The following is a 16867-nucleotide window of genomic DNA, read 5'->3' on the forward strand; positions in this document are numbered from 1 at the left end:
AACGAGAGCATAAACAAGAAAGACAACAAACCTCATAGGCAACAACAGGGCCAACACATAAGAGAGGCAAGAGAGGGGTGCCTGGGGGACTCAGTTGGTTAAGCAGCAGACTCGTGATTTTGGCTCACATCATTATCTTACTGTTTGTAGGATGGAGCCCCATGACAGGCTCCGTGCTGATGGCTCTGAGACTGGGATTCTCTCTCTGCCATTCTACCCCGCTTGCACTCACTCACTCTCTCTCTCTCACCCAAAATAAATAAACAAACAAGAGAGGCAAGAGAATTCACAGGAGCACAGTTAGACAGAATTCTAGAATTATGCTTATACATCAAGTGTGGAAGACAACAAATCCAAACGGAAGCCATGAGACTTAGGAAGACAGACATATTGTCAACATCAAGATCCCCTCGGCTATTGCACCATGCTTCAAGTCTGAGAACAGAATACATGGGGAATGAGCTGCGAATGTCCTTATTCTCCACCCCGTGCTGTGCTGTGGATCAGCAGAGGATACACACTACCCCTAGAGTTGTTCTGCTCTGACCTATTCCTGAGAGCAAAGAGGTGGGCCATGACGAACTCAGACACAGAAAATACAGAGCAGCCTCTAACCTTTCTGGAAGACATCTAGCACCTGGTCTCTCCTATATCTCTGCCAGTTGCTTTGACTTTGACAAGCGTGGCTCAGAATACATTCATGATCTTGCCCATTGACTTCCCCAGAAAGAGCTCTTAGAAATTCTGGGAAGCCAAAGTCAAACTAAGTTCCAAACTCTCTCTCTCTCTCTCAATCCCACTTCTTTTGGCAACCTTCATCCAATAATGGCAATAGGTTTGTGCTTGCTACCCAGTTATGCAAAGCTAAGCTATCTATTGTTCAAGCATACATAGGTAGCTGTCAAAATTATAAGAAAAGGCAGTGAAATGATTACCATAAAAGTAAAAAAAGTGGTTACCTCTGATGAGGAAGCCATGTTTGAAAACAAGGAACAGGTAGCTTCTATGGTACTAAAAAACATTCTGGTTTTTAAAACTCTGGGTGTGGTGGTGAGGAGGAGTGCTAATGGTAAATGAATTTTCTTTCAATTATGTTTTAAACTGTATATACATCTGTGTACATTCTTCTGTATGTAGGATACATTTCATGGTAAGCTTTTAACACCTTCCCCCAATTATTGTGAAACTGAGTTTTGTTTATTAACTGGCCTATGAAGAGAATTTTGTATTCTCTTCAAGTATATTTTAAAAGTTGATGCAAGATTCAAAAACTTAAGTATATACAAAGTAGGGAATAAAAGTAAACATACAGCAATCCATACATCATACTGTCTTGAAATATACATGAAGAAAATCGAAATAAAACATGTGTCCCAGAAGCTATAAATATTGAGATAAGCTCCAATCCAGACTCAATACATTTGAAAATTGATGTAATTCAGATATTATCTGAGCTAACGTTGACTTTTATACCTTCAAAAAAGAATTTTTTGAACTAAAATAAGCAAATTGTGTGAATTCCATTCTCAGGAGGATGGACTTAAATAAATTTCAATAAATACCATGTTCACCTATAAAAAGCCTCTCTAGGGGCGCCTGGGTGGCTCAGTCAGTTAAGCGGCTGACTTCAGCTCAGGTAATGATCTCGCAGTCCGTGAGTTCGAGCCCCGCATCGGGCTCTGTGCTGACAGCTCAGAGCCTGGAACCTGTTTCAGATTCTGTGTCTCCCTCTCTCTGACCCTCCCCTGTTCATGCTCTGTCTCTCTCTGCCTCAAAAATAAATAAATGTTAAAAAAAAAAAATTAAAAAGCCTCTCTAGCTAGTAAAGATAAAGCTAACTCAAATTATGTCTACAAATTTATTTTACAATTTCAATATTTTAGTAATTCAAATATGACTTTCAATATGATTTAATGTGCCTTTACCATTTTCTAAAATGTAAGCTCTAACATCAAACTCTTAAAAAATAAAAACAATGAGGTTGTTTACATTATTAACTTTTAAATAATTAGACATTTGCTTTTTATTGTATCTTAGCCACAAATTTATATTCTCTAAACTGTTAAAGGAGTTAATTAATAAGTAATTCATCAAGTTGAATAAAACAAATGGGTTTAGGTCCATTTACAGCCTCTCATTGTTAAAAGTTGTGCTTTGAACCACTTAGGATTAAAAAAAAAAAAAAAAAAAAGACTTTGGCCAGGGCACTGCTAACAACTGCAGCACAATAATCAATTAGCAATGTCAAGGTTCAACCATTTCAAATCTCCACCATAAACGTCTTTCAAAAATAAGAATGCAAAACACTCATAGTTTAAGTCAGCGGAGATATTCTGCCTTTAAAATAATCCTAGCCAATAATGTATTAGTGGTATATCTTTGAGAATAAAAACGTAATAGCATTAATTTGGTGATAGCTCAAATTCAAGCAAGTGAAGAAGCATGTATTTCTAAGTGGAAAAGACTGCCTATAAAAGAAGTTCTTGTAGTAAATTTGCTTTTATTTGTTTTGCCCATGAAAAATTTAAATTTTTGCACCAATGACCCCCTTTAGCACTCTATTTGGCAGGAGCAGGTTATATCTCTCAACTTTAGAGTCATAAGAAAAAAAACTTTAATGAAACATGCTGAAAGGAGGTCAGTAGTTTTTAATCATTACTAAAAGATTCTGGTGGCAGACATAATGCTGTAGCCTTTCTTCAATCAAAAAACACACGGCAGTGATGAACTACCACAGTGGCACGACAAACACCTGGGGGGTTCCCAGGCCAGACAATGCAGCTCCCGCTCGGGTACTCACTGTAAGCGGCTGGCACGACTGTCCTTGCTTACAGGACTGAATAAATCCACAGACATGACATTTTAATTCTGCCATGCCATCTGAAACCCTCAAATAGAGGAAGGAAGATAAGAGCTTTCAAAAAGCAACGTTTCCCACTGTACTGCCAGTCTTTAAGATATTGTGAATCCCGATGCACCATTATGACAGAACAATAACTTAATTATAGCAAAGAAAGCCATCAATAGAAGTGAAATAAAAAAATTAACAGGGATAGATTTTATACCTTTATTTGTAATATCAACAGACAAACAATGTAGAGAGCTGATTTTTAATTCCATTTACAATGATCCACGACCATGTAGTAAACATATCCTTGCAAATCATAGTGGAAAAAAAAATCATTTTAGAAATTGATAGTCTGAATTAATGTTAAAGTAACTCCTATACATCTGTAGGTTCAGAAGCATCAATATGCATTTATCATTCATGATACAAATTTCTGTCTGTATCTCTCCCCACCTTGCTACCTTCTATCAACTCCTTCAACAAGAATGTCCATATACCATAGTTACTGAATCACATTTAATACTACTTCAAATGGTGAAATAATTATGGTTAAATTTTGGGGCGCCTGGGTGGCGCAGTCGGTTAAGCGTCCGACTTCAGCCAGGTCACGATCTCGCGGTCCGTGAGTTCGAGCCCCGCGTCAGGCTCTGGGCTGACGGCTCAGAGCCTGGAGCCTGTTTCCGATTCGGTGTCTCCCTCTCTCTCTGCCCCTCCCCCGTTCATGCTCTGTCTCTCTCTGTCCCAAAAATAAATAAAGGTTGAAAAAAAAAAAAAATTATGGTTAAATTTTAAATAGCAAGCTTAGGAGTGCCTGGGTGGCTTAGTCAGTTAAGCGTCTGACTCTTGATTTTGGCTCAGGTCCTCACAGTTTGTGAGTTCAAGCCCCACACTGCGCTCTGTGCCGATAGCACAGAGCCTGCTTAAGATTCTCTTTCTCTCTCTCTCTGCCCCCCCTCCCTTACTCATGCACTCTCTGTCTCTCAAAAATAATAAACTTTAAAAAATTAAAAATAAATGAATAAATAGCAAGATTAAAAATGTATTATTTATACTGGTCACTGATGATTAAGCATTACAACTATGCTTTAATAAGCAGTACTGTATAGAATTAGAATTTGTTTGGTAGTCAGAAAGACTTAAGTTTGAATCCGCCCATTCTTGGCATCAGTTTCTAAATCTAAGAAAATATGATGAAGTATCAGCTCAGGAGCATTGTGCTAATGTCCTCAAAACTTAATTGTAAATCTCTTAATTGATTTTTTTAAAACAAATTATAGGTAAAACACAATGTATTATCCTATCAATTTATCAGTTCATTCAAATTGTAACATATTCAAAATAACTGTAAATCTCCAAGAAACAAGGTAGTATAACTTATTTAAGAAACTGTTTTTTTCCCCAATTCAAATTCTCAACAGAAATTATCCATTTCAAGGATAAGTACAGACAACTTATTTAACAAACAAGTCACTGGGCACCTACTGTGTGCAAGGAACATAGGATACAGAGATATATACAGTATCATTCCTTGAGGAGATCACAGTCTCAGAGAGGTGACAAAAAACATAACTCTAAATAGAAGACAAAAATATTGAGGAAGATGGCGGCGTAGGAGGACGCTGGGCTCACCGCGCGTCCTGCTGATCAATTAGATTCCACCTACACCTGCCTAAATAACCCAGAAAACCGCCAGAGGATTAGCAGAACGGAGTCGCCGGAGCCAAGCGCAGACGAGAGGCCCACGGAAGAGGGTAGGAAGGGCGGCGAGGCGGTGCGCGCTCCACGGACTGGCGGGAGGGAGCCGGGGCGGAGGGGCGGCTCGCCGGCCAAGCAGAGCCCCGGAGTCTGGCCTGCAAAAGCGGAGGGGCCTGACGGACTGTGTTCCGACAGCAAGCGTGACTTAGCGTCTGGGAGGTCATAAGTTAACAGCTCTGCTCAGAAAGCGGGAAGGCTGGAGGACAAAGGGAGGGAGAGCTGCTGAGCCCCCGGACTACAGAGCTCAGTTTGGTGGGGAACAAAGGCGCTCGCCAGCGCCATCTCCCCCGCCCATCCCCCAGCCAAAATCCCAAAGAGAACCAGTTCCTGCCAGGGAACTTCCTCGCTCCGCGCAAACACCCAACTCTGTGCTTCTGCGGAGCCAAACCTCCGGCAGCGGATCTGACTCCCTCCCGCTGCCACAGGGCCCCTCCTGAAGTGGATCACCTAAGGAGAAGCGACCTAAGCCTGCCCCTCCTGCCCCTGTGCACCTTGCCTACCCACCCCAGCTAATACGCCAGATCCCCAGCATCACAAGCCTGGCAGTGTGCAAGTAGCCCAGACGGGCCACGCCACCCCACAGTGAATCCCGCCCCTAGGAGAGGGGAAGAGAAGGCACACACCAGTTGGACTGTGGCCCCAGCGGTGGGCCGGGGGCAGACATCAGGTCGGAGTGCGGCCCCGCCCACCAACTCCAGTTATACACCACAGCACAGGGGAAGTGCCCTGCAGGTCCTCACCACACCAGGGACTATCCAAAATGACCAAGCGGAAGAATTCCCCTCAGAAGAATCTCCAGGAAATAACAACAGCTAATGAGCTGATCAAAAAGGATTTAAATAATATAACAGAAAGTGAATTTAGAATAATAGTCATAAAATTAATCGCCGGGCTTGAAAACAGTATACAGGACAGCAGAGAATCCCTTGCTACAGAGATCAAGGGACTAAGGAACAGTCATGAGGAGCTGAAAAACGCTTTAAATGAAATGCAAAACAAAATGGAGACCACCACAGCTCGGATTGAAGAGGCAGAGGAGAGAATAGGTGAACTAGAAGATAAAGTTATGGAAAAAGAGGAAGCTGAGAGAAAGAGAAATAAAAAAATCCAGGAGTATGAGGGGAAAATTAGAGAACTAAGTGATACACTAAAAAGAAATAATATACGCATAATTGGTATCCCAGAGGAGGAAGAGAGAGGGAAAGGTGCTGAAGGGGTACTTGAAGAAATAATAGCTGAGAACTTCCCTGAATTGGGGAAGGAAAAAGCCATTGAAATCCAAGAGGCACAGAGAACTCCCTTCAGACGGAACCTGAATCGATCTTCTGCACGACATATCATAGTGAAACTGGCAAAATACAAGGATAAAGAGAAAATTCTGAAAGCAGCAAGGGGTAAACGTGCCCTCACATATAAAGGGAGACCTATAAGACTCGTGACTGATCTCTCTTTTGAAACTTGGCAGGCCAGAAAGAATTGGCACGAGATTTTCAGTGTGCTAGACAGAAAACATATGCAGCCGAGAATCCTTTATCCAGCAAGTCTGTCATTTAGAATAGAAGGAGAGATAAAGGTCTTCCCAAACAAACAAAAACTGAAGGAATTTGTCACCACTAAACCAGCCCTACAAGAGATCCTAAGGGGGACCCTGTGAGACAAAATACCAGAGACATCACTACAAGCATAAAACATACAGACATCACAATGACTCTAAACCCATATCTTTCTATAATAACACTGAATGTAAATGGATTAAATGCGCCAACCAAAAGACATAGGGTATCAGAATGGATAAAAAAACAAGACCCATCTATTTGCTGTCTACAAGAGACTCATTTTAGACCTGAGGACACCTTTAGATTGAGAGTGAGGGGATGGAGAACTATTTATCATGCTACTGGAAGCCAAAAGAAAGCTGAAGTAGCCATACTTATATCAGACAAACTAGACTTTAAATTAAAGGCTGTAACAAGAGATGAAGAAGGACATTATATAATAGTTACAGGGTCTATCCATCAGGAAGAGCTAACAATTATAAATGTCTATGCGCCGAATACCGGAGCCCCCAAATATATAAAACAACTACTCATAAACATAAGCAACCTTATTGATAAGAATGTGGTAATTGCAGGGGACTTTAACACCCCACTTACAGAAATGGATAGATCATCTAGACACACGGTCAATAAAGAAACAAGGGCCCTGAATGAGACATTGGATCAGATGGACTTGACAGATATATTTAGAACTCTGCATCCCAAAGCAACAGAATATACTTTCTTCTCGAGTGCGCATGGAACATTCTCCAAGATAGATCATATACTGGGTCACAAAACAGCCCTCCATAAGTTTACCAGAATTGAAATTATACCATGCATACTTTCAGACCACAATGCTATGAAGCTTGAAATCAACCACAGAAAAAAGTCTGGAAAACCTCCAAAACCATGGAGGTTAAAGAACACCCTACTAACGAATGAGTGGGTCAACCAGGCAATTAGAGAAGAAATTAAAAAATATATGGAAACAAACGAAAATGAAAATACAACAATCCAAACGCTTTGGGACGCAGCGAAGGCAGTCCTGAGAGGAAAATACATTGCAATCCAGGCCTATCTCAAGAAACAAGAAAAATCCCAAATACAAAATCTAACAGCACACCTAAAGGAAATGGAAGCAGAACAGCAAAGGCAGCCTAAACCCAGCAGAAGAAGAGAAATAATAAAGATCAGAGCAGAAATAAACAATATAGAGTCTAAAAAAACTGTAGAGCAGATCAACGAAACCAAGAGTTGGTTTTTTGAAAAAATAAACAAAATTGACAAACCTCTAGCCAGGCTTCTCAAAAAGAAAAGGGAGATGACCCAAATAGATAAAATCATGAATGAAAATGGAATTATTACAACCAATCCCTCAGAGATACAAACAATTATCAGGGAATACTATGAAAAATTATATGCCAACAAATTGGACAACCTGGAAGAAATGGACAAATTCCTGAACACCCACACTCTTCCAAAACTCAACCAGGAGGAAATAGAAAGCTTGAACAGACCCATAACCAGCGAAGAAATTGAATCGGTTATTAAAAATCTCCCAACAAATAAGAGTCCAGGACCAGATGGCTTCCCAGGGGAGTTCTACCAGACGTTTAAAGCAGAGATAATACCTATCCTTCTCAAGCTATTCCAAGAAATAGAAAGGGAAGGAAAACTTCCAGACTCATTCTATGAAGCCAGTATTACTTTGATTCCTAAACCAGATAGAGACCCAGTAAAAAAAGAGAACTACCGGCCAATATCCCTGATGAATACGGATGCAAAAATTCTCAATAAGATACTAGCAAATCGAATTCAACGGCATATAAAAAGAATTATTCACCATGATCAAGTGGGATTCATTCCTGGGATGCAGGGCTGGTTCAACATTCGCAAATCAATCAACGTGATACACCACATTAACAAAAAAAAAGAGAAGAACCATATGATCCTGTCAATCGATGCAGAAAAGGCCTTTGACAAAATCCAGCACCCTTTCTTAATAAAAACCCTTGAGAAAGTCGGGATAGAAGGAACATACTTAAAGATCATAAAAGCCATTTATGAAAAGCCCACAGCTAACATCATCCTCAACGGGGAAAAACTGAGAGCTTTTTCCCTGAGATCAGGAACACGACAGGGATGCCCACTCTCACCGCTGTTGTTTAACATAGTGCTGGAAGTTCTAGCATCAGCAATCAGACAACAAAAGGAAATCAAAGGCATCAAAATTGGCAAAGATGAAGTCAAGCTTTCGCTCTTTGCAGATGACATGATATTATACATGGAAAATCCGATACACTCCACCAAAAGTCTGCTAGAATTGATACATGAATTCAGCAAAGTTGCAGGATACAAAATCAATGTACAGAAATCAGTTGCATTCTTATACACTAACAATGAAGCAACAGAAAGACAAATAAAGAAACTGATCCCATTCACAATTGCACCAAGAAGCATAAAATACCTAGGAATAAATCTAACCAAAGATGTAAAGGATCTGTATGCTGAAAACTATAGAAAGCTTACGAAGGAAATTGAAGAAGATTTAAAGAAATGGAAAGACATTCCCTGCTCATGGATTGGAAAAATAAATATTGTCAAAATGTCAATACTACCCAAAGCTATCTACACATTCAATGCAATCCCAATCAAAATTGCACCAGCATTCTTCTCGAAACTAGAACAAGCAATCCTAAAATTCATATGGAACCACAAAAGGCCCCGAATAGCCAAAGGAATTTTGAAGAAGAAGACCAAAGCAGGAGGCATCACAATCCCAGACTTTAGCCTCTACTACAAAGCTGTCATCATCAAGACAGCATGGTATTGGCACAAAAACAGACACATAGACCAATGGAATAGAATAGAAACCCCAGAACTAGACCCACAAACGTATGGTCAACTCATCTTTGACAAAGCAGGAAAGAACATCCAATGGAAAAAAGACAGCCTCTTTAACAAATGGTGCTGGGAGAACTGGACAGCAACATGCAGAAGGTTGAAACTAGACCACTTTCTCACACCATTCACAAAAATAAACTCAAAATGGATAAAGGACCTGAATGTAAGACAGGAAACCATCAAAACCTTAGAGGAGAAAGCAGGAAAAGACCTCTCTGACCTCAGCCGTAGCAATCTCTTACTCGACACATCCCCAAAGGCAAGGGAATTCAAAGCAAAAGTGAATTACTGGGACCTTATGAAGATAAAAAGCTTCTGCACAGCAAAGGAAACAACCAACAAAACTAAAAGGCAACCAACGGAATGGGAAAAGATATTTGCAAATGACATATCGGACAAAGGGCTAGTATCCAGAATCTATAAAGAGCTCACCAAACTCCACACCCGAAAAACAAATAACCCAGTGAAGAAATGGGCAGAAAACATGAATAGACACTTCTCTAAAGAAGACATCCGGATGGCCAACAGGCACATGAAAAGATGTTCAGCGTCGCTCCTTATCAGGGAAATACAAATCAAAACCACACTCAGGTATCACCTCACGCCAGTCAGAGTGGCCAAAATGAACAAATCAGGAGACTATAGATGCTGGCGAGGATGTGGAGAAACGGGAACCCTCTTGCACTGTTGGTGGGAATGCAAATTGGTGCAGCCGCTCTGGAAAACAGTGTGGAGGTTCCTCAGAAAATTAAAAATAGACCTACCCTATGACCCAGCAATAGCACTGCTAGGAATTTATCCAAGGGATACAGGAGTACTGATGCATAGGGGCACTTGTACCCCAATGTTTATAGCAGCACTCTCAACAATAGCCAAATTATGGAAAGAGCCTAAATGTCCATCAACTGATGAATGGATAAAGAAATTGTGGTTTATATACACAATGGAATACTACGTGGCAATGAGAAAAAATGAAATATGGCCTTTTGTAGCAACGTGGATGGAACTGGAGAGTGTGATGCTAAGTGAAATAAGCCATACAGAGAAAGACAGATACCATATGGTTTCACTCTTATGTGGACCCTGAGAAACGTAACAGGAACCCGTGGGGGAGGGGGAGGAAAAAAGGAAAAAAAAAAAAAAAAAAGAGGTTAGAGTGGGAGAGAGCCAAAGCATAAGAGACTGTTAAAAACTGAGAACAAACTGAGGGTTGATGGGGGGTGGGAGGGAGGAGAGGGTGGGTGATGGGTATTGAGGAGGGCACCCTTTGGGATGAGCACTGGGTGTTTTATGGAAACCAATTTGGACAATAAATTTCATATATTATAAAAAAAAAAAAAAATTTAAAAAAAAAATTAAAAAAAAAAAAAAAAAAAAGAAAAAAAAAAAATAGAAGACAATAGGGCTCATAACCAAAACACATAAAGTAGATCCAGGAGGGGGAGATGGTGTGGAGTAGGTGGACCCGAGGCTCACCTTAGCCCACGAATACAACTAGATAACTATCAAATCATCCTACATGCCCCAGAAATCAACCTGAAGACTGGCAGAACGAACTCCACAACTAAAGGTAGAGAAGAGGCCATAGTGAAGAAGGTAGAAGTGCAGAGACCTGGTTTAGGAGAGAAACAAATCATGGCCACTGCAGTGGGAAGGTAGCTGTAGTCCCAGAGAAGGGGGAGAGACTAGCGCACAGGGGAGCACATGGGAAAATGAATCCTCATAGCAAATGGCTTGGAAAGCATGAAAGCCCGAATTTTGTGAATTCTGGCAACAAGTGGGGCTTAAACCTAGAATTTTAAAGGTCAGAAGACTTGGTTGGGATAGAGCTGAGAGGTCACTAAGCTGCTCCTGGAGAGAAAGCAGGCAGACATCACATGGACATACAGTGAAACAGCGATCTGAAGAGCACCTGGGCACACAGTGGGGAGGTTATTTGCTCATCTCCAAATGCATCCTAGAGAGACAGCATTCACAGAGACACCCCTCCAGGGACAAAGGAACTGGCAGGTACAATTTCCTCCCCCACTTCTCAGCAAAGGTTAAGGGCCACCTGCAGGAGCCAGGATAGCACTGACACTCACTACCTAACTTGCTCACACCAACCCCTGCTTCCCCATGCTCTGTTGGAACTGCCCTTCTCAGTCACATTTGCCTTACTCCCAGGTCCGTGGGCCCCCTTTCCCAGAAGACCAGCCCAATCCCTGCCCACACACAGTTCTCCATGTGGGATTTTTGCAGGGCCTCAATTCTGGCGGCGGTGGCGACAGGTCTCAGCCCTGGTCTCTGACCAGAGCACACCTAGTTAAAACTCACCACATTCGAAAGACACCTAGCTGGCTCAGTTGGAAGGGCATGTGACTCCTACTTTTGGGGTTTTAAGTTTGGGCCCCACATTGGGTGTAAAGATTACTAAAAAAATAAACTATTAAAAAAAACTTGCCGGGGCGCCTGGGTGGCTCAGTCGGTTGGGGGGCCGACTTCGGCTCAGGTCATGATCTTGCGGTCCGTGAGTTCGAGCCCCGCGTCGGGCTCTGTGCTGACAGCTCAGAGCCTGGAGCCTGTTTCAGATTCTGTGTCTCCCTCTCTCTCACCCTCCCCCGTTCATGATCTGTCTCTCTCTGTCTCAAAAATAAATAAACGTTAAAAAAAAATTAAAAAAAAAAAAAAAAAACTTGCCACATTTCAGATCAGAGACCAAACACTGCCCACAACAGACACAGAGCACCTCTGCAGATGACTGGCCTGAAGGATAAAGCGGCCAGGACCCAACAGTAGACTGCATGCAGCACACACTGGAGATGTTCACTAAAGTGTCAGGCCCTAGGGAACAGGGGACATTATGGGGCAGGGCACTGTCAGACTGCCTCTTCATTAGGCCATTGAACACGGAACACAGCTTATTTTCTTAACACAGAGAAAACAGGCCCAGAGACTCAGACAAAATGAGAAGATAGAGAAATTTGTACCAATGAAAGAACAGAACAAGGCCATGGCCAGAGATCAAAGTAAAACAGACATAAGTAACATGACTGATGGAGTATTTAAAGCAATGATCATAAGGATATTCACTGGACTTGAGTAAAGAGTGGAAGACATCAGTGAGACCCCTAACACAGAGATTAAAAAGAACCAATCAGAGATGAACAGTGCAATAAACGAGATTAGAAATAGACTTGATGCAAAGTACAGCAGGCTGGAAGAAGCAAAAGAATGAATTAATGACCTAGAAGACAGACTAATGGAAAGTAATCAAGCTGAACAAAAGAGGAGAAAAAAAGAATTATGCAAAATAAGAGATTTGGGGAACTCAGTGACTCCATCTAATGTCATAACATTCGTATTACAGGAGTCGCAGAAGAAGGAGAGAGAGAAAAGAGGGCAGAATATTTATTTGAAGAAATAATAGCTAAAAACTTCCCTAATCTGGGGAATCCAGATCCAAGAAGTAGAGAAGCTCCAAAAAACAAACAAAAGCAGGCCAACACCAAGACATACTGTAACTAAATTGGCAAAATATAGTGATAAAGAAAAAATTTTAAAAGCAGCAGGATGAAAAGACGACCTTTACATACAAGGGAAACCCCACAAGGCCATCAGGAGATTTTTTTAGCAGACACTTTCCAAGCCAGAAGGGAGTAGTGTGATATATTCAAGATGCTGAATGGGACAAAATCTGCAGCCAAGTATACTATATCCAGCAAGGCTATCATTCAGAATAGAAGAAGAGATAAAGAGCCTCCCAGACAAATAAAAACTAAAGGAGTTTGTGACCAATAAACCAGTTTTGCAAGAAATATTAAAGTGAGCTCTCTGAGTGGAAAGGAGAGACCAAAAGTGACACTATGAAGGTAGGAAACACAAAAGCAGTAAAAATGAGTATTTCTGTAAAAAATCAGTCAAGGAACTCATAAAATAAAAGGATGTAAAATATGACATCATATACCTAAAATGTGGAGAGAAAAGGAGTAAAGAATGAGTTCAAACTTAAACTACCACATATTTCATATAGACTGCTATACATAGAAGATATAATATACAAACCTAAGTGAATCAAAAACCACTAATAAATATGCAAAGAATAAAGAGAAAGAAATCATATCACTAAATCATATCACTAAATAAATACATCACTAAAGAAAACCAGCAAACCATAAAAAAGAGAAAGAAAAAGGATCAGAGAAAATCTTCACAAACAACCACAAAACAAGTAATACAATGGGAATAAATACATATCTATCAATAATTACTTTGAACGTAAGTGCACTAAACACTCCAATCAAAAGACATAGGATGATAGGACGGATATAAAAAACAAGACCCATCTATACACTACCTATAGGAGACTCATTTCAGACCAAAAGACACCTACAGATTCAAAGTGAGGAGATGGAGAAACATTTATCATGCAAATGGATGTCAAAAGAAAGCCAGGGTAGCAATACTTAAATTGGACAAAATAGACTTTAAAACAGAGACTATGACAAGAGACAAAGAAGCACACTATCTAGTCATAAAGGGGACAATCCAATAAGAAAATATAACAATTATAAATACTTATGCACTCACATGAAAGCACCCACACACATAAAACAGTTAATAACAGGGATGCCTGGGTGGCTCAGTCACTTAAGGATCCAACTTCACCTCAGGTCATGATCTCACAGTTCATGAGTTCAAGCCCTGCCATCAGGCTTTGTGCTGAAAGCTCAGAGCTTGGAGCCTGCTTCAGATTCTGTCTCACCCTCTCCCTCTGTCCCTCTCCTGCTCAGACTGTCTCTGTCTCTCAAAAAGAAGTAAAGGTTAAAAAATTAAAAACAAAAACAAAAACAACAGTTAATAACAAACATACAGGAACTAATTGGTAACAACACAATAATAGTAGGGGACTTTAACACCCCACTTATATCAACAGACAGATCATCAAAACAAAAAAAATCAACAACGAAACAATGGCTTTGAATGACACACTGAGCCAGATGGACTTAACCAACATATTCAGAACATTCCATCCTAAAACAGCAGAATACACATTCTTTTCAGGTGCTCGTGGAACACTCTCCAGAACAGATCATGTATTAGGCCAAAAAACAAGTCTCAACTAATTCAAGAGGATCAAAGTCATACCATGCATCTTTTCTAACCATAACACTATGAAACTAGAAATCAACCACAAGAAAAATCTGTAAAGACCACAAATACCTGAAGGTCAAATGCCCTGCTACTAAACTAAATCAGAAAATAAAAGAAGAAATAAAAAAGTACATAGAAACAAATAAAAAAGAAATCACAACAGTCAAACTATTGGGATTCAGCAAAAGCAGTTCTAAGAGGGAAGTTTACAGCAATATAGGCTTACCTCAAGAAGCAAGAAAAATCTCAAATAAACAACCTAACCGTTTACCTAAAGGAGCTAGGAAAAGAACAACAAACTAAAACCACTAGAAGGAAAGAATAAGGATTAGAGCAGAAATAAAACTATAAAAACAAAAGAACAGATCAACGAAACCTAGAGCTAGATCTTCAAAAATAAAATAAAATAAAATTGACAAACCTCTAGCCAAACTTATCAAGAAAATAGAAAAGGACTCAAATAAATAAAATTATAAATGAGAGAGAAGTAACAACCAACACCATAGAAATACAATTATACAAGATTATGTAAAACTAAATGCCAAAAAATTGGTCAACCTAGAAGAAATGAATAAATTCCTAGAAACATATGCTAAGTGAAATTAGTCAGAGAAAGACAAATATCATATGACTTCACTCATATGAGGACTTTAAGGTAAAAAACAGGTGAACATAAGGGAAGGGAAGCAAAAAATAATATAAAAACAAGGAGGAGTACAAAACATAAGAGACCCTTAAATACAGAGAACAGAGAGTTACTGGAGGGGTTGTAGGAAGGGGGATGGGCTAAATGGGTAAGGGGCATTAATAAATCTCCTGAAATCATTGGTGCACTATATGCTAACTAATTTGGATGTAAATTAAATAAAATGGTAAAAAAAAAAAAAAAAATTCCTAGAAACATATAAACTACCAAATTGAAACAGGGAGGAATAGAAAATTTAGACAGAAAACCAGCAAAGAAATTGAATCAGTAATCAAAAAATCCCAACAAACAAAAGTTCATGACCAGATGACTTCCCAGGCAAATTGTGCCAAACATTTAAAGAGTTAATACCTCTTTTTCTCAAACTATTCCAAAAGACAGAAAAGGAAGGAAAATTTCCAAATTCATTCTATGAAGCCAGCATTACCCTGATACCAAAACCAGACAAAGACACCACAAAAAAACAGAACTACAGGTCAATATCTCTGATGAACATACATGCAAAAATTCTCAACAAAATATTAGCAAACCGAATCTAACAACACATTAAAAAAATCATTCATCATGATCAAGTGGGATTTATTCTGGGTTGCAAGGGTGGTTCAGTATTCACCAATCAGTCAACATGATACATCAGATCAACAAGCAAAGGATAGGAAACATATAATCATTTCAATGGATGCAGAAAAAGCCTCTGACAAAATACAACATCCATTCATGACAAAAAAACCCTCAACAAAGTAGGTTTAGAGGGAATATACCTCAACATCAAAAAGGCCATACATGAAAAACCCACAGCTAATATCATCCTTAATGGGGAAAAACTGAGAGCTTTTTCCCCTAAGGTCGGGAACAAGACAAGGATGTCCACTTTCACCATTTTTATTCAACATGGTACTGGAAGTCCTAGTCACAGCAATCAGACAACAAAAAGAAATAAAGGGCATCCAAATTGGTAAGGCAGAAGTAAAACTCTACTTTCAGATGACACATTGTATACAGAAAATCCTAAAGACTCAATCAAAAAAACTTGCTAGAACTGATAAATGAATTCAGTGAAGTCTCAGGGTACAAAATCAATATAGAGAAATCTATTACATTTCTATACATCAATAATGAGGCAGCAGAAACAGAAATTAAGCAAACAATCCCATTTACAATTGCACCAAAAATAAGATACCTAAAAATAAACCTAACCAAAGAGGTAAAAGACCTGTACTCTGAAAACTATAAAACACTAATGAAAGAAACTGACAATGACACAAAGAAATGGAAAAATGGGCACCTGGGTGGCTCAGTTGGTTGAGCATCTGACTTCAGCTCAGGTCATGATCTCACACAGTTTGTGACTTCGAGGCCCCACACTGGGCTTGCTGCTGTTAGCACAGAGCCCGCTTCAGATCCTCTGCCCTTCTCTTTCTCTGCCCCTCCCCCACTCACATTCTCTCTCAAAAATGAATAAGCATTTTAAAAAAAAGAGAAAGAAATGGAAAGACATTCCATGCTCACAGATAGGAAGAGTAAATATTATTAAAATGTCTACTCTACACAAAGCAATCTACATATTTAATACAATCCCTATCAAAATACCAACATTATCACAGAACTACAACAAACAATGCTAAAATTTTTATGGAACTACAAAAGGCCCCGAAGAGCCAAAGCAATTTTAAAAAAGAAAACTGAAGCTGGAGGCATCACAATTCCAGACTTCAAGCTGTTTCACAAAGCTATAATCATCAAGACAGTATGGTACTGGCACAAAAAAATAGGCACACAGATCAGTGGAACAGAATAGAAAGCCCAGAAATGAATCCACAATTATACAATTAAACCTCAACAAAGCAGGAGAGAATATCCAATAGGAAAAAGACTGTCTCTTCAACAAATAGTGTTGGAAAAGTTGTTCAGTTATGTGCAAAAGAATGAAACTGGACCACTTTGTTACACCATACATGAAAATGAATTCAAAATGGATTAAAG

General features: G+C 39.7%; 1 protein-coding gene across 7 annotated transcripts in view; it reads right to left on the reverse strand.

The window, feature by feature from the left end:
- USP45 (ubiquitin specific peptidase 45) overlaps positions 1-16867 on the reverse strand; it is an 84177-nt gene that overhangs the window by 18644 nt on the left and 48666 nt on the right. The window lies entirely within an intron of this gene.

The sequence above is a fragment of the Leopardus geoffroyi genome, chromosome B2, assembly GCF_018350155.1.
Source record: "Leopardus geoffroyi isolate Oge1 chromosome B2, O.geoffroyi_Oge1_pat1.0, whole genome shotgun sequence".
NCBI lineage: Eukaryota > Metazoa > Chordata > Mammalia > Carnivora > Felidae > Leopardus > Leopardus geoffroyi.